This window comes from Juglans regia, chromosome 3 (assembly GCF_001411555.2).
Source record: "Juglans regia cultivar Chandler chromosome 3, Walnut 2.0, whole genome shotgun sequence".
NCBI classification, from domain to species: domain Eukaryota; kingdom Viridiplantae; phylum Streptophyta; class Magnoliopsida; order Fagales; family Juglandaceae; genus Juglans; species Juglans regia.
Genome location: NC_049903.1, coordinates 18,854,780 through 18,856,387, shown reverse-complemented (window position 1 = coordinate 18,856,387; position 1,608 = coordinate 18,854,780).

Below are 1,608 nucleotides of genomic sequence, written 5' to 3'. Positions count from 1 at the left end.
TTAGCGTTACATCATATGTATTTAGACTAAACCCTAGCCGTACAAGAGGTATTAGAAAATTTCAATAATACCCTTGTACCGTACCGAAAAATAAACAATTTCAAATCTCGAAACCCCATTCCACCTCTAGTTTTTGGTTCACAAAGTTGACTTCATTTGCACCAGTGAATTTTCCTCTCCTCAGCCTTCTGACCCCACCAAAACTAAGCCATGAGCCTTTCCAACTCTTTACATAAACTTGTTGGCAATTTAAAACAACTTATTATATAGGAGGGGATTGAGAGAGCCACTGACTTAATTAAAATTTCCCTTCCACCTATAGATAGAAACTTCTCTTTCCAACCTTGCAATTTTTTCCATACTCTATCTCTAATTTCAGAAAAAGCTATTGACTTTGATTTCCCCACAATATGAGGCAATCCTAGGTATTTTTCATATTGTTGTGTTGAGCTACCAAGCCACATAGATAAGATACTCCTCTTAACAGATTCTGTTACATTTACCAAACAACATTGAGATTTTGTCTTTATTGATTATTTGACCAGATGCCAATTCATATCTATGCAATAACTGTTGAATATTTGTACTTGTATCCACATCTACCTTGTAGAAAATGACTGAATCATATGCAAACAACAGATAATTAATTCGAGGAGCTCCCCTACATAGCTTGGTCCCAGACATTGTCTGTATTCCATCAGCTTGTCTTTGCAACCTTATTAAGCCCTCCGTACATAATAAAAATAGGAAAGGGGACCAAGGTGCAATAGGATTAGAAGACATCCCATTTATCATCACTGAAAAAGAGAATGATTTTACAAATTTCATAATGAGTCCAACTAGATTGCTACTCAACCCCAACCTCAGCATGATCTCTTCTAAGAAGTCCCATTCGACCCTATCATAGGCATTTGACATGTCCAACTTCAATGACATAAACCCTTTCTTCCCCTTTCTTTTTTGTTTTAGGAAGTGCACAAGCTCATATGCTACTAGAACATTATTAGTGATTAGTCCCCCTGGTACAAATGCAGATTGTGTTGCAGAAATAATGGAGGGAAGAACACTTTTAAGTTGATTAGTGATAACTTTAGAAATTAATTTGTACATGACATTGCACAAACTAATTGGCCCAAAGTCAGAAACATGAATAACATTTTTCTTTTTGGGGATTAGAACTAACAATGTATGATTAAGGCCCTCGGGAAATACATCAGTATTCAAGACATTAAGGACTGCTTCAACAACATTACCACCAATTACATGCCAATATTTCTGAAAAAATAGAGGGGACATACCATCAGAGTCAGGAGCTTTGTTTGGATGCATTTGGTTCGAGGCATAAGTAACTTCTTCAACTATAAACTCCATTCCCAGCTCAATATTCATCTCAGAAGTGAGTCTACTTTCCATACCCTCAAATATCCAAAGCATCCCTTTTAGAACAGGCTGAACAAATTGATTTGAAATAATCAATAATTAGTTTATCCCTTCTTGCCCCTTTTTTCCATTGGCCTTCACTATCCTGAAGTTTTGATATCGTTCATCTTTTTCCTCGGCAAGGCCTTGGAATGAAAATATTTAGAATTTTTATCTCCACTTTGCAAT